The 23,243-nt window shown below is 45.0% G+C and overlaps 1 protein-coding gene across 2 annotated transcripts in view; it reads left to right on the top strand.

The window, feature by feature from the left end:
• The window catches only part of acox3 (acyl-CoA oxidase 3, pristanoyl), a 211,894-nt gene that overhangs the window by 175,833 nt on the left and 12,818 nt on the right, over nucleotides 1-23,243 (top strand). The window contains exon 15 of one of the 2 annotated variants that reach the window (XR_005944229.1): nucleotides 21,296-21,507. The exons of the other annotated variant lie outside the window; for it this stretch is intronic. The gene's annotated coding sequence lies outside the window, so the exon portion shown is untranslated. The remainder of the gene's footprint in view (nucleotides 1-21,295; nucleotides 21,508-23,243) is intronic. 2 annotated transcript variants of the gene reach the window in all.

Genomic DNA, 23,243 nt, shown 5'->3' on the forward strand with positions numbered 1-23,243 from the left:
GGGCGTCAGAAAAAGCAAGAAACCTCATCCACGGGTGGGATAAGGTTTCACGAGGGTTTTTAAAAATTTAATAAATGTTTGATTTAAAGTGATGGACTTGTCCCAACTCACATGACAGTGTCATACGACGGGACATGTCAGGGAATTTAGTTTCTGTACCTTTACAATTTTTAAATTTGGGGCCTATCTCCCTGAAGAAGCACTTAGCTTCAGGGAGATGAGTGTGCTCTTTAGCACGCATGCGCGAAAGAGTGCACTCCCAGCTGAGGGAAACCCCCCCCCCCACGCCCCTGCCCCCGCTTCCTGGTAGACGTCACACTGGGTGGGCCTTAATTGGCCTGCCCACATAAAATGGCGGTGCGCCCCTGAATGGAGGTGCCGATCGGAAGCGCACCTGACCGCGCCCGCTCCTGCAGATCCCCTCCGACGGGGGGACAATTCTTCCCCATGTTGCCCTGCAACTTTTCCTTTTCAGATAATGATCTAATTTCTTTTTGAAAGCCTCAGTTGACCCTGCCTCAACCACACAGTGTATTCCAGATCCTAACCACCTGCAGCATGAAAAAGTTACCCCTCATTACGCCATTGCTTTTTTTTACCAATTACCGTAAATCTGTGCCGCCTGGTTCTCAATTCTCGCACCAATGGGAACAGTTTCTCACTATTTACTCTGTCCAGACCCCTCATGATTTTGAACACCTCTATCCAAGGAAAACAATCCCAACTTCTCCAGTCTTTCTCCGTAACTGAAGTTCCTCATTCCTGGAACCAATCTCGTGAGTCTTTTCCGCACTCTCTCTAATTCCTTCACATCCTTCCTAAAGTGTGCTGCCCAGAACTGGGCACAATACTCTGGATGCGACTGAGCCAGTGTTTTTTACAGGCTTAACATAACTTCCTTGCTTTTGTATTCTGTGCGCCAAAGGGCTTTGTATCAGCAAGCTAAGCTTGCGTGACTTCAGTCTGAGCTTCCAACTGCAGAACCCAGATTTTTAGTAACTCCTGTTTGTGCTGCAGTGGAAAACAAAAGCAAAAATAAAAATACCTGGAAAAACTCAGCAGGTCTGACAGCATCTGCGGAGAGGAACACAGTTAACGTTTCGAGTCCGTATGACTCTTCAACAGAACTAAGGAAAAATAAAAGAGAGGAAGAGAGGTGAAATATAAGCTGGTTTAAGGGGGGGGTGGGGGGGGGGTGGGACAAGTAGAGCTGGATAGAGACAGAGATTGCCAAAAGATGTCATAGACAAAAGGACAAAGAGGTGTTGACAGTGGTGATATTAGCTAAGAAATGTACTAAGAGGTGACATTAAGGATGGAAAGCAGGATGAGCAAGGTACAGATAGCCCAAGTGGGGGTGGGTGGGGGGAAGGGATCGAAATAGGCTAAAAGGTAGAGATAAAACAATGCATGGAAATACATTGGGAAAAGAAAAATATATATAAATTATTGGAAAAAAGGGAGATCGGAAAGGGGATGGGGATGGGGGAGAGAGTTCATGATCTAAAGTTGTTGAACTCAATATTCAGTCCGGAAGGCTGTAAAGCGCCTAGTCAGAAGATGAGATGCTGTTCCTCCAGTTTGTGTTGAGCTTCACTGGAACATTGCAGCAGGCCAAGGATGGACATGTGGGCATGAGAGCAGGATTATGTGTTGAAATGGCAAGCGACAGGGAGGCCTGGGTCATGCTTGCGGACAGTGGAAGCTGCTGCATCATGGCTTAGTCCGCAAGTGAACTGGAAACAATGGGCTCCAAGCTCTGTACAAAGCCCTGTGCCAAATTAGTGTCAGATTCCTCCATGCCCCTTGATCTGCCTGCAGGTTCGCTGGCAAACTTGCCAATACACTAAACATTTAATTGTACGCAGCCATCTGCCTTCTTCAGTTGACCACTGAAGTCCTTATTTGAGTTCTCTACAGCATTAACCATGCACAACCTCACCCTCCAACGAACTGTCGCCTGCCTTAGTCAAAGTGCAGTTGTGCCCAGTGCCCCACCATGTGCAAATCTTGTCTCTATGTAGCCTCTGAAATTTGCACACAGTCAGTATCTGAACAGATGGCTGCTAGTATTAGAGGGGATGATGGTGCTTCTTAACAGAAAATCCTGAAAATACTCATCAGATCTGAGAGCTTCCGTGGAGACAGAAACAAAGTTAACTTTTCAGAAGTTCTGATGAAGAATCATAGACCTGAAATGTTAACTGTTTCTCTCCCCATGAATGTTACCAGACCTATTGAGTATTTCTTCAACCTGTGGATAGATGAGATATCTTCTCCTCTCCATCTTCTGCACTAAGGCCGCCAATGCTATGAAATCTCAAAGCATGTTCTCTTCCATGTTGTGCTGTTCTTATGCCTTTTCCAGGTCAAAATTACTTCGAATGATTTCCGCCACCTAGCTCAGCCCAAATCCACCTCCCCTTTAAGAGGTGCAGGCTGGCTTTAAGCAGTGTAGACTAGCTTGAAATCATTCCAACCTCTATTGCAACCCTTCTCAGAAGTGCAGCCACTTAACCGCATGCTTTGCTCTGGCTGCATGCTATAATTATTTAAATTAGCAGGCAGCTTGAAGTTAGCAGTAAAAGCACAACTGTAAGTTGCATGGAGAGAGATTGCCATTTGAGGCAATATAGTTACCAATTTCCTTTATGTGGCTCCAAATGAGGAATAAGTGTATTGGTATTTAAGGGGTGTACTCATAAAATTAGAGCTAGGCTATTCAGGGGCAAAGTGCTAGTGGAAATCTGGACCTCTATCCCCCCAAAAACTGAAGCTAGGCCAATTAAAAATTTCAAAGCTGTTCGATATTTGTGAGGCAAGGGTATTAAGTTTTATGTAACTAAGACAGATAAATGGAGTTAAGGTACAGATCAGCCATGCTGTAATTCACTGGAGGTACAGGCTTGAAGAACTACACATATTTCTTGTGGTCCCATCAAGTATGGCACAAACAAATTGGGAACTACTCCATTCTTTGGGAAGTACCACAAACTCTGATTTATATACTGTGGATAACCACTGCCCTTCTATAATTATTGATTTAGTATATTTAAGCTTGGTGAAACGCTGAGAAACAGTTTACATGTTGTCCTGGCCAAAATGCTCCTGATTGCCAACTGTCTCAGAGGAATATACAGGATATTGCTAATCTTCTAGCTAGTGTTCCTTCTCTTAAAATAATGCAGGCACCATGGAATGCCACATAATGAAGCCATTGCAGCTGTTTCCTGGATAGCATTCAGTGACATGCATGATCGTGGAACAATTTTACCTCCCACTTACATCTAAGTGTTGGTAGGCAGGGCACACTGGATTCAGAATTAAGGTTTTAGTAACTTCTATTAAAATACATTCTAGATTCCTAAAATTAATATCCACTTTTTAGCAACATTTTATATGAGCATGATTAGTAATTAATGTGGTTGTCATGATGGGCCTGAATCTTGCCTTCCCGAACCCACATAAAATTGCATGAAATGACATCGGGCGTGCCTCCCGCCATCATTGCACTTGCGCTCAACATTACGGTCGGCGGATGCGCACAAGAGTCGGGAGTACGTCCGCCTACAATTGAATGGGCAATTAAGCCTATTAAGGAGGTCATTGTCAGCGATTTTATGCAGCCAGTCCACTTTAATGATTCACAGACAGGCCAAACGGCCAGGCAGCCTTTGCGTTTTCACTACAAACTAGATCCAGGGTGGGATGAAATGTCCGGGGTTAAATAAAATAAAAGAAGACGTTTGAAGGATGATGTGCTATGTAGACTGCTGCCAGGCACTTGCATTTACAGTATTGTCGCAGTTTGCAGCAGTTTATTGAGCTCATTTCATTTTTAAATTACTGCAGCTCCCTGAGGCAGCTCCACAACAACTGTCAGGGAGCGCGAGCCCACACTCCCCCTTCTCTTGGTGCCCGCCCTCTTCCCACAACATCCACCCCATTAATTGGCCAGCCAGCATGAAGTTGCATTCGGAGCCGATCATGGGTAGAAGCGCACTTCGCGTCCGCTTCTGGGCCCATGATTGTGCACATCCTACGAATGCAAGATTCAGGCCATGGAATAGCATTTGTTGTTTGACTATTTGGGGAGAATATTTAAAACAACGTAGAATTTGCTCGTTGTTCAATACTACCAGGAGATACCCTAAAAAGTGCTTACCCCTTTGTCATAACGTTTGAGGCGCCAAATTTGAAGGGAGCATGGATTGGTGAATTACAAGTACACTGTTGTAGCTCTATTTCTGACCTGTCTTCCCTCCAGTGTGGCTGGGAACCTAAGATCGATACATTTGCTGATACATTTTAATTGTACTCTCTTAAGAAGAGCCCATTGAATATTGCACAATATTTTTGAAGTGTGAATCAAGGATAGTATTGTAGCCGAAATGGTGACATTTTTCTGTAGAGGGAAGTAGGAGTTAAATTGTGTCTTTTAGGGAATTAAATGGTTCCAATTGACAACTGGTTATGAAAGTTTAGAACCAAGTTAACTTTCAGGGTAGGCTCAGCAATTCAATATGGTTATGGTATAAAGATGAGACCAATGAGTTTCCAGTGAGCAAAGTCTGTTTTCAAGCATTTGCTGGAGAGATCCTCCTGGTAGTTTTTTCAAGGATCTCTGACAATAGAAATTTGATATAATTTTATAGCCCTCGCTTCTTACATAGCAAAGCACTGTTTGTTACAACCCCCATAACCTATCACTCCCTGTCTGTTTCTTTATCTCCTTAACGCCTTGCTTACCCAAGATGTGAAGGCCATTTAGTTCACAGCTTGTGATTCTAAGCTAGTTCCCACAGTATTGACTATATTTCCCATCATGCCTAGAAAGAGCTCTCATGGCTGCACTGGCCTACTTTAAAGCCTTTAATGCTCATAACTACACTTGCCTATTTTTAGAGCAGTTAATGCACATCTTAATATCAGTTTTAATATCAAATTATTTTATTACCCCACTTTAATACCTTAATCAGAAGAGTGTTGTATACAATGACCATTATGCCTGCACCATGAATGACACCTAGCAGGATGGGCCTGTTACTTGGAATTACAACTTATCCCACTTGGCTCCAGATAATGCTGCAAGTCAATGTTCTAATGGGTAAGTGGACCCCACTGGACAAGCAGCAGGAACCTTATCTGTGTACTTTATTGACAGACTACACAGTTTTATTGATTTACTTCCAAGAGTATCCCTACAGGTCTCTAAATCTGACTGCCAACCTGCATCCAAATTCTTTGGGCTTGGGTAAATGAGTCGTTTTCCTATGATGGTGTCTTTGTACCAGTCTAACAGAAACTCTCCCAATATGATTTCTCTATAGCTTGGTTTGGAGACTGTTAAACATAGTGGTGAGCTTCTGCTGTAACTGTAACTAAAACTTCCTAAGACATTTTTATGTAAGTTCTTAAATTGTCCAGACAAGAGAAAAAAATGTACTTGTGGTGCCTTGCCTTTTTTTTAAGATTTGTGGTTGTTACTCTGATATTACCATGTGTGACCCAAATGCATGTTGTTATGAGTGGCCAGTATGATTAGGTAAAGTTATAACCATTTTTTAATGTCTGGTAAATAATTAACAACATATAAAGCAGAATTAATCAGACACTATTGTGAAATTTCTTCCCCTCTCCTTTACAATAGCACACTCAGCAAAATGAAAAGCTTCGGGCAACCATTTGCTGTTCTATTGCACATTTAATGTAATAAATAAAATAACATGCCTCTGTTTAGTTTATTTCCATAAACCTGTTAGCATCCAACACAAAAATAGATGAAGATGTGCAATATAAACTGTAATGGCCTGAATATATCAGGGATTTTAAATTGTAGTGTTATTCTTTTAAAATCATACTAATGTCACACCACATCACACCAAGATATCTGTGATTACATATTCTATAAGCAATTCTTCTATTTTCTTAGCTACTGCTATTACAGATGAGGCACAACTGCAAATCTTAAATGTGAAAAACATAATGGTAGAGAGTTTAAATGCAAAGTCAAGCTGTTAAACACAAACTTAGGGCAGAATCATGCCAGATTTGCAATAAATGTGGTAACAAGCGGACATTGGTGGCGTTTCACGCTGTGTTGTCTTAATCCTGCCTCATTAATCATGCATTCCCAGGAAACACGCCGTTTCACTACTAGACAGCCTCTAATTCACCTGCCATGCCATCACCTTGCCGCTTCCTCATGCTGGGCACCATATTTAATGTGCAGCCAGAAAGGCAAAAAGACTGTAGCCCCCAAATCAGTGACGCGTTCCTGGAACACTTTTGGATGCCATGGAGGCTCGCTGTGATGCCCTCTACCCCTGCTCTGGCCACAGAAAGGGCAGCAACATCATCAGTCTGGCTTGAGTGGCGGTGGCAGCAGTGGTCAATGCCAACACCCTGCAAAAGAGGACAGCCACCTCGTGCCGAAAGAGGATAAATGGTCTCCTCTGTTCTGCCAGGGTAAGTCACTCTTCTCATCACTCTCAACTCTCACGCTCACAAACCCATCACACATCCACAGGGATCTCATTCACTGGCAGTTCAAGGGATGTCCCCATTCATTCTCTCACCACATACCTTTATTGTCTTCATCCCATCGATGGGACCACTCACCATCCACACATGCCAGGCATATTTATCATGCTTACATGCTCTCCATCTGTCTTCATGCAGGGCAAGCTGGAACACAACAAAAGGGAGGGGTTGCAGTGGTGGAGGAATGCATGAAACCAAGGTCTTCATGGACTTTGAAAATAAAGTCATCCAGCTGGCTGGTGAAGATCTAGACCATTCCTGAGCTAATGGTGAGTTGGGCAGTGCTAAACAAAGTGTGGATCCAACAATGCAACATCCATCAGACAACCACCCTGTGAGTGAAGTGTCCTGTTTCACAGGCCACAGCTATGCATTAATTATCCCTCCTTGCTTTCGCAGACACATCTGGGAAACAGCCGAGAGAGTCCATGACTCAGGTTCTCAGATCAAGCCCTGAAGACACCTCGGGAGAGGAATCTGCTGAAACCCTCATTGATGACTCATCACAGTGCTCATCCAAACCTTCCACCACCACAGAGACACACACATCGGTGGGACCAAGCATTAGAGTAGCCTCGGGGTCACAATCTGGTGAGCACATCGCACTGATCCACAGCAGGTGGCAGCAGGGACTTCCCAGATTTCTGGCACTCGAAGGACTGCTGGAGACCAGAAATCTGCTGAGCTTGAGTCAGATGAGGAGTCTTTGGACTTGGTCATACCTCAGTTGTTAGAGCTGCAAAGGCAAGCTCAGGAACATCAGGAAGGGATGTCCACTGCACTCGTCAGATTGCAAGGCACGGTGGAGGAGTCTGTCCACCTTCAGTCTGAGGTGATAGTGCCGGCATGCCAATGAACCAAGGTCAACACTGGTAGGATGGTGACTACCATGGAGACTTTGGTCCAGGACATCGGTCCTTCACTGCTGCACAGACTGAACTCCATCGCTGATGCCATAGTTGGCCTCCAACAGTGTCAACACGAGAGGGGTGCAAGGCAGCTCAATCTCACTCTGGCTTCCCCTCCTCCTCAAGGAGTCAGCCAGTGGCCTTCACCCATAGGGATGAGGATTAGGAGGTGCAACCACGGGGCCATCCACCCAGGTGACTCCATGAATGACCAGCCAATCGTCACCCCCTCTTCCTATGACCCCAGCAAATCCAGCTGTACAGGCCAAGGAGGGTGCCACTGCTACACAGCAGGATCTCAAAAACGGGCCAGGACACTCCAGGTCTCGGCCCTCCAGACGACACCTGTTAAGGTCATCAGAGACACGGCATTGCAGTCAGCAGGCTGCCTGCACCTCCACTCTGGATGTCGGGGGAGCACCAAGACGTAGCGGCAGGGTTAGGAAGGTCAAGAAGATGTAGCTGCACAGCCTGGACATGGGTGTTAATCACTTGTATGTAATGTTCACTTTGTTAATAAACTCCCAAGAATATCTCCAAGCCTATGGTTCCTTGTACTGATGAGCAGTGTTCATGTCATTCAGATGTGAAACCTTGGTTCCTACACAAGATAAAGGCCGGTGTCTTAATCCAGGGCCTCTACCCTGTGCTTTGTTCAACATTCCCAGCACACTCCTGGTGTGCTTTCACTGTCACTGGTCACATCAGTGATGCCTGCACCTCGATGGGGCTTATCATTGCTTCCAGAATTTCCTGGGCCAGCGGCACAGAGTTCCATCATTCTCTCCACGTGCTGCCAGTACCTTTGAGGTGCGTCTGGCCCCCCATCTCATCAGCATCTGTGTCCAGTGACAGTGTGATCCTGAAGGGTTCAGCTCATGAAGGATGCCATAGGATCAGGAGAAGTTAATGTTCCTCCACTGCGTCTCCATGATATGACCCTGTTCGCAGAGTACAAACAGAGCGCCATCAGCCAGACAGGAGTCAAACATTCACGTAAGCTATGAGAGAATCAATGGAATGTCCCCACTGCATGTTGTCACCATCCTCCTGGAATGCAGGGACAATGGGCATCTGCTGTGTCTCCATGACAGGAGCCTTATCACAGAGGGTATACGCACTGCCATTAGCCACACAGGATTCAAATGTTCACAGATGCACCGTGAGGATCTATGGTATCTCCTCACTGCATGTCATTAGAGTGATAGAGGTCTACAGCACCAAAAAAGGCCCTTCAGCCCATCAAGTCTGCGCCGGTCAAACAAGTACCTCACTGTTCTAATCCCATTTTCCAGCACTAGTCATGCCATCGCAATCGCACCTCCAAATATTTCTTAAATGTTATGAGGGTTTCTGCCTCTACCACACTTTCAGGCAGCAAGTTCCAGATTCCCACCACCCCCGGGTGAAAAAATTCTTCCTCACATCCCCTCTAAACCTCCTGCCCCTTATCTTAAATCTATGCCCCCTGATTATTGATCCCTCTACCAAGGGGAAAAGTTCCTTCCTGTCAACTCTATCTATGCCCCTCATAATTTTATGCACCTCAATCATGTCCCCCCTCAATCTCCTCTGCTCCAGGGAAAATAACCCCAGTCTATCCAATCTCACCTCATAACTGAAAATTTCCAGCCCAGGCAACATCCTGATAAATCTCCTCTACACTTTCTCCAGTACAATCACACCCTTCCTGTAATGTGGATTCCAGAACTGCACGCAAAACTCTAGCTGTGACCTAACCAGCGTTTTATACAGTTCCAGCAAAACCTCCCTGCTCTTATATTCTATGCCTCGGCTAATAATGGCAGGTATCACATATGCCTTCTTAACCACTTTATCTACCTGTCCTGCTACCTTAAGGGACCGGTGGACATGCACACCAAGGTCCCTCTGATCCTCGCTATTTCCCAGGGTCCTACCATTCATCGTGTATTCCCATGCCTCGTTTGTCCTGCTCCAGTGCATCACCTCACACTAATCCGGATTAAATTCCATTTTGCCACTGATCAGTCCTGATCAGCCCATCTGACCAGCCTGTCTATATCCTGTTGTAATCTAAGGCTATCGAGGGATATACAGGTTTGGATAAAGAGAAAAAGGGAGACTTATGGCAGATACCAAGGGCTCAAAACAGCAGAAGCCCTAGAGGAGTATAGAATGTGTAGGGGGGAACTTAAAAAGAAAAAATATTGGCAGGTAAAATAAAGGAAAATCCAAAGTTATTTTACAAGTACATTAAGAGTAAGAGGATAACTATGGAAAGAGTAGGGCCAGTTAAGGACCATAGTGGTAATTTGTGTGTGGAGCCAGAAGACGTAGGTAGGGTTCTAATTGAATACTTTGTGTCAGTGTTCACAATTGAGAAGGAAGACATGAGTAAGGAAATCAGGCAGAAGTACTGATATAATTAAAGTAATTAGCAAAGAAAGGAAGGAGGTTCTAAGTGGTCTGGCAGGCTCAAAAGTAGATAAATCTCCAGGCCCGGATGAAATGTATCCCAGGCTCTTGAGTAAGGCAAAGGAGGAGATAGCAGAGGCACTGGCAATAATTATCAATACCTCTCTGGCCACTGGAGAGGTGCCAGAGGACTGGAGGATAGCCAATGTGGTACCATTATTCAAGAAGGGAGGAAGGCAAAAACCAGGGAACTTCAGGCCAGTCAGTCTAACCTCAGTGGTGGGGAAACTATTGGAAGCAATCCTGAGGGGCAGAATTAATCCACACTTGGAGAGGCAGAGATTAATCAAGGACAGTCAGCATGGTTTTGTTAAGGGGAGGTCATGTCTGATCAACTTGATTGAATTTTTCGAAGAGGTGACCAGATGTGTCAAAGAGGGCAATGCATTTGATATAGTCTACTTGGACTTCAGCAAGGCTTTTGATAAGGTCCTGCATGGGAGACAGATAACGAAGAGCCCATGAGATCCAAGGCAATTTGGCAAATTGGGTCCAGAATTGGCTGAGTGGCAGTAAGCAGAGGGTGATGGTCGAGGGGTATTTTTGTGACTGGATGCCTGTCTCCAGTGGCGTTCCACAGGGATCGGTGTTGGGTCCCTTGCTGCTTATATATATAAACGATTTAGACTTCATGTAGGAGGGTCGATCAGTAAGTTAGCACGTGGCACCGGAAGTAATCCAGAGATTACTACCTTTGAGGCCCTGTTTTTTAATCTGTTTCCTAGCTCCCTAAATTCTGCTTGCAGGACCTCATCCATCTTTCTACCTATGTCATCGGTACCAATATGTACCACGATCTCTGTCTGTTTTTGCTCCCTCTTTAGAATGCCCTGAAGCTGTTCAGTGACATCTTTGACCCTGGCACCAGGGAGGCAACGCACCATCTTGGAATCATATCTATGGCCGCAGAAATGCCTGTCTGTTCCCCTTCCAATCAAGTCTCCTACCACTATTGCTCTTCCCCTCTTTCCTTGCCCCCCCCCCGTGCAGCTGAGCCACTCACAGTGCCATGAGCGTGGCTGCACTCTCCAGAGGAACCATCACTCTGACCATTTTCCAACACAGAAAAACAGTTCCCGAGCGAGATGCATCCTGGAGATTTCCTGACTACCTGCCTGACACCCTTCTTCTGACTGATGGTGACCCATTCCCTCTCTGTCTGCACTTCCATAAGCTGTGGGGTGACCACGTCTAAAAACGTGCTATCCAAGAAACTTTCAGCCTCGCAGACGCACCTCGTGCCTCCAGCTGCCACTAAAGCTCAGAAACTCGGAACTCAGGTAGCTGAAGTTGGTGGCACTCCCTGCACACATGGTCGTTCAGAGCGCAAGGAGCGTCTAGGACTTCCCACAGGCAGTACATAATATGGGACTGAGCTGTCCTGCGAAGCCCCGAGTTGAAAAATATCCGTACTTTAAGTTAAATACAGTAAAAAAAAAGTTAAATTATTTATGTATTTTAAATATAAACTAGAACCCTTACCTTTCCTTAGCTTATTCTATTTTAAACTGGAGAAAAATGCTGACCCACTGCTCACCAATCAGCTCTCACCATTGTGCTGATGTCACTTTTTGAAGTTTCCAGGATTGTCACTGACCTCATCTCCTCTGGGGATCTTCCTCCCACAGCTTCCAACCTGATAGTCGCCCAACCTCGGACGGCCCGCTTCTTTCTCCTACCCAAAATCCACAAACAGAACTGCCCCGGTAGACTGATTATCTCAGCTTGCTCCTGCCCCACAGAACTCATTTCTCGTTATCTTGACTCCCTTCTCTCTCCCCTTGTCCAGTCCCTTCCCACCTACATCCGTGATTCCTCTGACACCTTACGTCACATCAACAATTTCCAGTTCCCTGGCCCCAACCGCTTCCTCTTCATCATGTACGTCCAATCCCTCTACACCTCCATCCCCCACCAGGATGGTCTGAGGGCCCTTAGCTTCTTCCTTGAACAGAGGCCCGAACAATCCCCATCCACCACTACTCTCCTGCTTCTGGCTGAACTTGTTCTCACACTGAACAATTTCTCATTCAACTCCTCTCACTTCCTCCAAATAAAAGGTGTGGCTATGGGTACCCGCATGGGCCCCAGCTATGCCTGTCTCTTTATGGGGTATGTGGAACATTCCTTGTTCCAGTCCTACTCCGGCTCCCTTCCACAACTCTTTCTCTGGTACATCGATGATTACTTCGGTGCTGCTTCATGCTCTCGTCGGGACTTGGAAAAATTTATTAATTTTGCTTCCAATCTCCACCCCTCCATCATTTTCACGTGGTCCATCTCTTAATCTTCCCTTCCCTTCCTTGGCCTCTCTGTCTCAATCTCTGGTGATAGACTGTCCACCAATATCCATTACAAACCCACCGACTCCCACAGCTACCTCGACTACAGCTTCTCACACCCCGCTTCCTGTAAGGACTCCATCCCATTCTCTCAGTTCCTTCGCCTCCGTCGCATCTGTTCCGATGATGCTACCTTCAAAAATAGTTCCTGTGACATGTCCTCCTTCTTCCTTAACCGAGGTTTTCCATCCACGGTCGTTGACAGGGCCCTCAACCGTGTCCGGCCCATCTCCCGTGCATCCGCCCTCACGCCTTCTCCCTCCCAGAAACATGATAGGGTCCCCCTTGTCCTCACTTGTCACCCCACCAGCCTCCGCATTCAAAGGATCATCCTCCGCCATTTCCGCCAACTCCAGCATGATGCCACCACCAAACACATCTTCTCTTCACCCCCCCGTCGGCATTCCATAGGGATCATTCCCTCCGGGACACCCTGGTCCACTCCTCCATCACCCCCTACTCCTCAACCCCCTCCTATGGCACCACCCCATGCCCACGCAAAAGATGCAACACCTTCCCCTTCACTTCCTCTCTCCTCACCGTCCAAGGACCCAAACACTCCTTTCAAGTGAAGCAGCATTTCACTTGCATTTCCCCCAACTTAGTCTACTGCATTCGTTGCTCCCAATGTGGTCTCCTCTACATTGGAGAGACCAAACATAAACTGAGCGACCGCTTTGCAGAACACCTGTGGTCTGTCCGCAAGAATGACCCAAACCTCCCTGTCGCTTGCCATTTTAACACTCCACCCTGCTCTCTTGCCCACATGTCTGTCTTTGGCTTGCTGCATTGTTCCAGTGAAGCCCAGCGCAAACTGGAGGAACAACACCTCATCTTCCGACTAGGCACTTTACAGCCTTCCGGACTGAATATTGAATTCAACAACTTTAGGTCTTGAGCTCCCTCCTCCATCCCCACCCCCTTTCTGTTTCCCCCTTCCTTTTGTTTTTTTCCAATAAATTATATAGATTTTTCTTTTCCCATCTATTTCCATTATTTTTAAATATTTTTAAATCTTTTATGCTCCCCCCACCCCCACTAGAGCTATACCTTGAGTGCCCTACCATCCATTCTTAATTAGCACATTCGTCTAGATAATATCACCAACGTTAACACCTATGTGTTCTTTTGTTCTGTTGTTTGTGACATCTTTTGATGATCTGCTTCTATCACTGCTTGTTTGTCCCTACAACCACACCAACCCCCTCCACTTCTCTCTCTCTCTCTCTCTCCACCACCCCCCCCCTCCACACCTTAAACCAGCTTATATTTCAACTCTTTCTTGGACTCACTCAAGTTCTGTCGAAGGGTCATGAGGACTCGAAATGTCAACTCTTTTCTTCTCCGCCGATGCTGCCAGACCTGCTGAGTTTTTCCAGGTAATTCTGTTTTTGTTTTTTTTCACTTTTTGAAGTGACTGCTGCACCGTGATGCTGACTACAGGACACTCTTCCCAGACTGCCTCAACGTGATGCTGACTGCAGGATGCTCTTCCCAGACTGTCGTCATCATCTTCCACGAATCCAGCAGCTATGAGGGCCTCCCAAGCATGCCTGCCTCATCTGGCCTGTGCGATGGCTTCATCGCCATCATCTTCGCCTTCAAAGACTTCCTCACCCTCATCCCTGTTGATGTCCTCCTCATCAGAGGAGACATGCAGCTCCTCCATCTCATTCTGAGCTAGCTTGTCTCCCCTTTGCAGTGCTGGGCTGTGCCATCTACAAATTTAGCTACCATGTCTTCACTCACCTCATCTAAGTCATTGACATAAATCGTAAAAAGTTGAGGCCCCAGTACAGACCCCTTTAGGATTCCACTCGTCACATCCTGCCAATCAGAAAAAGATCCACTTATGCATACTCTCTGCTTCCTGCCAGCCAGCCAACCTTCAATCCATGCTAATATGTTACCCACTACACCATGCGCTTTATTTTCTGTAATAACTTTTGATGTGGCGTCTTATTAAATGCCTTCTGGAAATCCAAGTACAGTACATCCACTGCGCATGTTACCCCTTCAAAAAACTCCAATAAATTGGTTAAATATGATTTTCCTTTCACAAAACCATGCTGACTCTTCCCTATTGCCTTGAGCTCTTCTAAGTGCCCAGCTATAACCCCCTTAATGATTGATTTTTATAACTTCCCCATGACCAACGTCAAGCTAACTGGCCTATAGTTTCCTGTTTTCTGCCTCCCTCCCTTCTTGAATAGAAGGGTTATATTTGCTACTTTACAATCTAATGGAACATTTCCAGAATCTAGCAAATTTTGGAAAATTAACACCAGTGCATCAACTACCTCATTAGCCACCTCTTTTAAGACCCTGGGATGGAGTCCATCGGGACCCGGAGACTTGCCAGCCTGCAGCTGCATCAATTTGCTCAGTACCATTTCCCTAGTGATTTCAATTTCACCAAGTTCCTTTCTCCTGTCCAACTCCTGATTTACAGCTATTACTGGAATGTTTTTGTATCCTCTGTAGTTAACACAGATATAAAAGATTTGTTCCTTTCTTCTGCCATTTCCTTATTATCTATTATTAACTCCCCACTGTCACTTTCAAGAGGACGAACGCTCACTTTACTTACTCTTTTCCTTTTTAAATACCTCTAGAACCTCTTACTATCCATTTTAACATTCCTAACTAGCTTCTTTTCATACTGTAATTTCTTTCTCCTGATTAATCATTTAGTCGTTCTCTGCCATTCTTTATATTCTGTCCAATCATCTGTCCTGCCATCACCTTTGCGGAGTTGTATGCTTTTTCCTTAAGTCTGATGCTTTCCTTAACATCTTTAGTTAACCACGGATGGTGGGTCCTCCCCTTTGAATTTCCCTTTATAGTAGGAATGTACTTATTCTGAATACTCTGAAATATCCCTTTAAATGTCTGCCACTGCTTCTCTATTGATCTATCCTCTAGCCTAGTTACCCAATTCACTTCAGCTAGCTCGGCTTTCATCCCCACATAGCTGCCCTTATTTAAGTTTAAGATACCAGTCTTAGACCCGCTCTTTTACCTTTCAAATTGGATGTAAAATTCAATCATATTGTGGTCACTGCTACCTCGGGGTGCCTTTACTCTGAGGTCATTAATTAATCCTGTCACATTACACAATACCAAGTCTAATGTAACCTGCTCTCTGGTTGGTTCCAGAACATGCTGCTCTAAGAAACTATCTTGAAAACATTCTAAGAACTCCTCATCCAGGCTACTACTGCCAATTTGATTTTCCCAGTTTATGTGTAGATTAAAATCATCCATGATTGTTCCCGTGCTTTAATCACAAGCACACAATATTTTCTCTTGAACACTTTGTCCTACACTGTGACTACTGTTAGGGGGCCTGTAAACCACTCCCACTAATGACTTCTTCCCGCTGCTATTCCTCATCTCCTCCCAAACCGATTCTAGTCCAGGAACCGGAATCTCATTTTCAACATTCCAATGGTTTGCTCCACTAAGGTGCAAGTTGCAGCATGAGCCTCATTGTACCTTTCGTCTGCTGCACTCTAAGGCCGCCGCACGGGTGTCATCAGCTACGTCCTCTATGGGTAGCCCTTGGCCCCGAGGAGCAAACCCTGCAGCCTTTCTAGATCCTGGAAGCCAGGCAGCTGGGACCTACTGAGAATGTAGGCATCGTGGACACTCCCTGGGAACCATGCACAGACCTTTGGGATGTGTTTGTGGTGGCCACACACCAGCTGAACATTCAGCGAGTAGAAGCCTTTGTGAATAACGCTGTTGACCGCTTGTTGCCACGGAGATCTGAGTGCAGTCAATTGCACAATGCACCTGTGGGAAACCTGAGATCTGGGCAAATCCCAACATTCTTGCTTCCTGGCTTTCCTGATCCTGGGCGAAATGCACAAAGTTGTGTGCCTTTGCAAAGATGGTGTCCTTGACCTCATGGATGCATTTGTGCCTGGAGGCTTGCAATATCCCACAGAGGTCACCTGTGGAGCCCTGAAAGGAGCCACTGGCGTAAAAATTGAGTGCCGCAGTCACTTTCACAGCCACTGGCCGTGGATACCCTCCATGTCCCCGTGGGTGCCAAATCCGGCAGTAGGTGGCAGATGTAACCAAATAGCTCCCTGGACATGCGCAGTCTTTGGCAACAGTGGTTCTCAGTCACCTGCAGGATTGACAAGTGCCATCTATAGACCCTGGGTCTAGCTAGGTGCCGAACAGTGACGGTTCACTGTGGCTCTTCAGCAGCATGCACGGGAGCCCCTGCCGCTTCTTTTTCCTGAGGGTGTGGCTGCTCCCTCTGCCCAGCTAGTCACCTCCGCTGCTTTCTTCTCCTTCAAATCCTCATTCTGTACGCCATGAGGTCACCAGGCTCCACGCTCCTGATGTTGTACTCCTGCAAGATGAAAGAGAGAGAAGCGTGGGTTAGCTTGGGTGTACGAAGAGCCTCTCCTGGTTGAATCTGAAAGTCCCCTAACACACCCCAGAGAGTGCTGGCCGTCACTTGGATGGCCAGAGTTTAGGGTGCTGCATGGCTGTCCGAAACCCCACCTTCCTCCGCCCCACTCCACCTGACCAGTTGGCGGCAGCTTTGCCCACTGGACTGCATGCTGTGCTCCCAGCTCAGGCATAGGCATTCTCCTAACCCGCACTGCAAGGCTGCACTGTTAGCTTGAACCATGGGGGTGACTGGTCCAAACCTGAATGATTGTATTGCAAGGGGCTGTGAGCATCTCCACCAGTGACTGCTCCATGGCCAAATTCCACAAGGAGTTTGTACAACGTGCCCAGTTGTCCAATTGTTCTAGCCCACTAAAACACTCATTGGTCTTTTTACTACTGAATTCAAGGCATGCATCTCAAAATAAATACAAATTATAAAATAGTTGAGGCAGTTGTTTCAAATTTCCCTCTGGGATTTGAACAGCTCAGCATTTATCATCCACTGTGCCATAACAAGTGGCAGATAAGCTAGAAGCCTGACACCAAGCATGCCAATGTGGCTGTATCTGAACTGTATCAGCTGTGGAGGAAAAGTCAATTTATACAAAGTTTCCTTAATGCATGACTGCTTCCCTCCACCTCCCATCCCCCCCCCCCCCCCCCCCCCCCCCAACACCGCACATGCTTGTACACTACCATCAACCACAGTGCAGCCCTTGCCCTCACCACACGCCACCACCCAACCCCCCACCCCACCCACCAACTCACCTCAACCCTTGCTCCGGCATCTGACTGTCAGCCAGCTGGGAAAATGTAACTTGCCTGTGCCGTTGCTTGAATGCGCGACGCCTCAACCTTGCGGTCCAACAGGTGACATGACCTTTGTGAGCGCTGCGCAACATTACTGTGCGCTCACCTCTGAGTTCCCCTCAAAGTGCAGCCCACCAGGTGCACATCTTATAAATGCTATTGTGAAACATGTCAGTGTGCAGTCACATCGCGTGCCCATATGATCCAGCATGGGGAGATGATTCCAGTGAGCATGGCTTATAGTGATATGCAGATGTATTACAATGAAGTTCCCAACATGCAGCGGCGGGAAATGCAGCCTGCCATTGACGGGCAGAGCGGATGATTGTAAACTGGTTTTACAACATTGTGAAACCAATTTTTGGCCTTCCCGCAATATTGTCCATTTACGCCCGTCATGACGCCTGATGCCAGTGGGCACGGAAAAGTCCACCCTTAAATTCAATTTTATACTTGTATTAAAATGATTGTGACAAATTACCTAACTGACCAGATAAGGTATTTTTTACATTCACTATGCATTCATTTCTGAATACAAAATAAAATAAACTAAAGAGAACTCAGAGTATATGTAGCTGAAAAAATTAAGTATTGATTTTTAAGTGAGTAGATATTAACTAAAAATGCATTTTATTAACAATGGCTTGAATTTTGCAATCTACGGTGAACAAATGGTGTTTGATGTTCATTAAGCTTATAGCTGCCCACAGAATTTTTGTGGGATTTTCAGCGACACATTAGGGTCGAGAGATGGGTCCAAAATAAGGCCCTCTACAGAAATCTGTGGCATGTATGTCGCAGGCCAAGCAACGTTGTGTACAGTGTCTCTCTTCAACTGATCAGATTGATGAATTCTCACAGAGACACAGGCCACAAAATTCAGCTCCCATCGCTGTGGACAACAGAGCAATTGAAAATGGCTGATGCACCAGTTCCAGTCAATTCCATCGCAGCCTATGTGGCACCCATGCTTGTAAAGTCACTAGAGTAGGTGCATCATAGCTGCCAGAGACATGCAGAGTAAGCAGATTGTGACCGCCTGCACCCAATGCTTCACTCACTTACCTATCATCATCTCAAACCATGCTGCTCCTGGTTGTTGTTTACTTGCTCATTTCACCAGGAAGCTGATGAATTGTTTTTACAGCTTTCTTAGCATTTCAGACAAATTATGGTGCTTTGGGCACTTTAATATAAAGTGCTAGATTCCCTGTGAAGATAGTGAATGAGTGGCAACCAGGAGTAGCATGGCACAGGCTGAAGACAGTTGAGAGAATTATGTTGTGCAGATCACACAGGAGATAGCAATTCAATTTAAAATTAAATTAAGCTTAAAAAGTAATATTAAATTGAAATAAAAATAACCTAGCTTTAGTACCACTTAGAGCATTAGACCTGGGAGAAGGCCTTTTCAGAGCAGCAACACTGCCTAGCACTGCGAGAACTAAAAGATAAGTAGAAGGATTTGTATATGGTAGTACCCAAACCTGACCCCAGGCTGAACAAAATCATGACAAGTATGTAAGTAATGAACAGAAAGTATGTGCATGCTGCTATTAGATATATGTTCAAGCACAATTAGGCTGTTAACTAAAACTGGCTCATTTCTTCTTATTAAATCTAATACAGCCTGCCCTTTGTTGGTTCTTGGTGCAATCTAAATGAAATTTAAAATGTCTGATTAAAACCACTGCCTTCGCAACGTGTTTGTTTAATCTCTGCATTTCTGTATTACGCCACTTTGTAGCTGCTACCAGGAGGGCCTATGCACAACTCTTAACTAGAGTCTTAAATTCTTTTCTATTTTATAATTCTACCCGTGGAGACGTGACTGCCTGCTTAACTCGTGCTATATTCTCTATTACTGAAGTAATTTAAAAAAACACTCAGACTATTTCTTCTCCTCTCCCAGTATACCCTTCCTTTCCTGTAGGCCTTATAACCAGGTATATTCGGTTCATGGTCCCGACCATCTTACAGCAATGTTTTAGTAATGGATACGTGGCATACCCTCTAGTTGAATTTGTGCCTGTAATTCATTCAATTTGTTCTTTATCCTCTGTATTATTGTAGAAAAAATGTTTAATTGGGTTACACAATCTAACCTGTCCTTCCCCTCTGATGCTTTTGCTCACACATTTCTTATTTTTCTTTCCTGAGTTAACTATTTTGCATTTTTTATCAGAAAGGCCTCAGTTTAACAACATAGGGTGCTCTGTTTTCCAATACTTGTTTTGTTGTTATTGTCATTATCTTTCAACTATGAAAATAAAAGCAATATTTCTATGTCACAACTTACCAGTATATATTTGCCCAACCTGTTTTCTGTGAACACATTCAGTCATTCATTTCATTTAAAGTATAGCACAAATCATTCAATATATAAGTAAGAATGAACAAAAAGTCTTTCAGATGCTTCTTTTTTGCTCATTGTTAATATCATTCTACAAGATCATAAGATAAGATCCTCTAATCTTCCTCTCTTCAGGCTTATGTGAAGTTCATTTTTGTTTCTATTTCAGTTTGGGTTGTACTGTTAATCTAATTGTCTCTACTTGCTTGTCCTAGGTATGTATTTATCCTGCATGCTCTCCAGTATAGTTTTGAAGGTATTCCATTTTTCCTTAATGAGATGTTAATCTGTTTTAGTTCTTACCCTACGGCCTTGTATTTGGGCTTCCTGAAATTGGGTCCGCCATGTTATAGCCAATAACGTCCAGAAGTATACTGGACAGAATTTTAAGGCCCTGTTTCAGCAGGGACGGGGCCATAAAATGCAGTGAGCCATTATAAACCCCATTGACGACAGCGGGAACATAAAACCCCGCTGCCGAAAAATTCTGCACACTGTTTCCATTTTTGCATAATGTCTAATGCTTTGATATTGGTAAATGGTCCGAACATTACACTATCTTCTCCTCTATCAAGTCTTGAATTTTTTTTTCTAATTTTAATAGCACAGCTCAAAGTTCTCCAGAAATGTATCTTTTCATCTCCCTTCTCTGCAGCAAAAGCAAGAAATTCATATAATTTTACTGTCCAACTGACCATTTGTTCTCTATAAGAATAATTTCCAAATACATCACTAGATTTTAATCCAACTGTAAAAGATACTGGAACACTGGGAGGTACATGTCCACGTAAGTATCTAAACATTGGATTAGCTAACCGGATTTAAATCAAATTTTGGAAGGATTTCCTTTTATCCGCTATTGTTTTCCTTTTAGAAATGAGTTTTGTGGGATGAATTGGTGTGTGCTTGTTTCCATCTACTCTTCAATGCTGACGTTTAGTTAAGTAAAATATTTTGTTATTATGTTTTCATAATTTATGCCCTCCTATCACATACAGAATTCTATTCAAAGGTGTACACCTTGGAATTGTGCTTAGTAATCTGAATTCATAGCACTTATATACTGTGTTAGCACCTAAAGAAATTTTTCTGGTTGCTTTAAAACATCATTATTAGCTTGCTTTCAGCAGACACTGAATTTCTTTCAAAAATAAACGTTGCTGGAAACTGTGGGCTAGAAATTAGCTGTTTTTTGGGCTATTTGTGACCTGCCTGCCCACATTCAGATTGAGGTGGGCAACACGTAAAGTTTGTGTACCCACCTCATCTGAACGATCATGGCCAAGGCTGGTGTGCCTCCAGCGCTCCTGTCTGCTCCGCAAATCTGCCATCAAGCTCTGCACACAGCAGTATTGTTTATACATCACGTGGTACAGGCAGCTTGCTCTCATAAAAGCAGGCTGTATTTTAAAGGGAAACTACAAAAAGGATTGCTGCAATTTAATTTCTTGCAAATTGAATATCAGAACAGGCAGAGGGATCCATAGTGACAAATGCAATGCTGAAGGCATCAGAGGTGCAAGTGAGCAGGAAGAAAGACGCCATGGCCCTCCGCCTGGAGACCCTCAAAAATCACTCTCAGAAGGGCCAGATGGCCAGGATGACAACTCCAAACATCTGGACCTGAGTACCTGACAGCAGTGCCACAAGAGGTCTAATGACCTCAAACTTGCTCAAGGTCAGTGAATGCACCTTCACATGACATCTCCTACCCACTGCTCCACCAGTGTCTCATGCTGCTCAATGTACCATATGCCTGTCACTCCCTGGTATTCTGAATTTATGCCTAACATCCAGTTACACCACCTTACCTCGCATGCCTACCATGCTGCCAGCCTCACACCCACCTCTCTGTGCATCCACATACTTCCAGATATTCATCCATGGCAGGCACTTCACCCAAACAGTATTACACAACCATTAACATTCTTCCTCCCTCTTACAGGATATGGTGGCACACAATAACAGGGAGCAGAGCAGAACTGATAGGGAAACAAGAATGTCTGCATCTCCTGAACCCTAAGGAGGAGAAAATCCTCTGCATCATGGTTTCAGCTGCAACAGGGCCCAGAACATCCAATATTGCTGAGAACATTGCTTTATGCTCTAGCATAATGAGCAAGCTGCTGATCCTGTGACCATACACCTCTTGCTTCCCACCCCATCCACCTTCCTCACAGCAGCCTTTCTCTTCTGAGTTCTTGCTTTCAGATACCCACCTGGAGCCTCAGAGAGCAACACCACGACACTAATGAAGAGGCTCTATCACTTCATCTGACACTTGCAGCTACCAGCTCACTTACTATAGGCATATCTTGTGACCAGCATGTGCTGAAAGACCAAGCAAGCAGGCCAAAATTCACAGATGGTTTCTTTGCCAGCTCAGCGGAGGGCAAGGTATCAGACTATTATTGTTGCAGATGAGGACCTCAATACAGAAATGCAGATGGGAGAGAGCTGAATGGGCATGTACACTGGGATGCATTGGCTGGCCTGTTAGACAGACTTCTGTCACAGTCAGGTAGCATGGAGGAGTCCAGCTCCAATTTGGCAGTGGGAATGACACAGAGCTTTTCCTCTCCATTGCCTCTGCACTATCTTCCTGGCATTCTGCAGACCCAGAGGCACTGCCACTGCTTCCCCCAAATCTAGGATGAAGGGCTTATCCTATGAAGAAACGTTGAACAGATTGGGCTTGTATCCATTGGAGTTTAGAAGAATGACAGATGAGATTGATACATATAAGATCCTGAGAGGACTTGACAGGGTAGATACTTGAGGATGTTTCTAGTTGTGGGAGAGACTAGAACTAGGGGACTCAGTTTCAAAATAAGAGGTCTCCCTTTTAAGACTGAGATGAGGAGAATTTTTTTCTCGGAGGGTCGTTAGTGTGTGGAATTAAAGCAGTGAAAGCTAGGTCATTGAATTTATTCAAGGCTGAGTTACATAGATTTTTGATAGACAAGGAGTCCAGGACTATTGGGGGCAGACAAGAAAGTGGAGTTGAGACCACAACCAGATCAGCCATGCTCTTAATAAATGGTGGAACAAGCTCAAAGGGCCAAATGGCCTAATCCTGCTTCTAAGTCCAATGTTCCTGTGTTGCAACCCTTGCGTGGACAAGTCAACGAATCCTCTGCCATCCCTTTAGCAAATGCAGGAACTCACCAAAACACTCGAGAGCACGACAGGAAAATGTTCCAAAAAAAAACATATCTGCAATCAAGCCTGACCCTTTAAATATTGCTACTCCAGGGCCCATTGTGCAGCTTCATGCTTCTTTACTTGTGAGTAAACAATGCAGGGTAGCCAGCACATTTGTTGCCCAAATTTGGGATTCTGGCATCACATCAGCCCAGCTGGGTTGTGTGACGGCAAGACCTAATCAACACCTCCCCATGCACACAGGAAACA

The sequence above is a fragment of the Carcharodon carcharias genome, chromosome 1, assembly GCF_017639515.1.
Source record: "Carcharodon carcharias isolate sCarCar2 chromosome 1, sCarCar2.pri, whole genome shotgun sequence".
Classification (NCBI taxonomy): domain Eukaryota; kingdom Metazoa; phylum Chordata; class Chondrichthyes; order Lamniformes; family Lamnidae; genus Carcharodon; species Carcharodon carcharias.